Source organism: Penaeus monodon, chromosome 20 (assembly GCF_015228065.2).
Source record: "Penaeus monodon isolate SGIC_2016 chromosome 20, NSTDA_Pmon_1, whole genome shotgun sequence".
Taxonomy (NCBI): Eukaryota; Metazoa; Arthropoda; class Malacostraca; order Decapoda; family Penaeidae; genus Penaeus; species Penaeus monodon.
In genome coordinates this window covers 4,712,104-4,712,308 of record NC_051405.1, presented here as the reverse complement: position 1 = coordinate 4,712,308, position 205 = coordinate 4,712,104, and positions in this window count along the sequence as shown.

Here is a 205-nt window from a genome sequence, read left to right as displayed (position 1 = left end):
ACATTTGCTCTTTGAATGGGTGTTATCCCGACCTAGAAAAATAAGTTCTAATTTTGGTCGCTCTATACTCTGTATACTGATAACAGTTTAATCGTTCGATTTATTAAGCGGGTATTGGACATGATGATGTATATGTTTTGTTCTTATTCGCCATTTAAGTCATGATGAGAGTAAAATAATGCAGAGCACACGTTTCATATTTTAG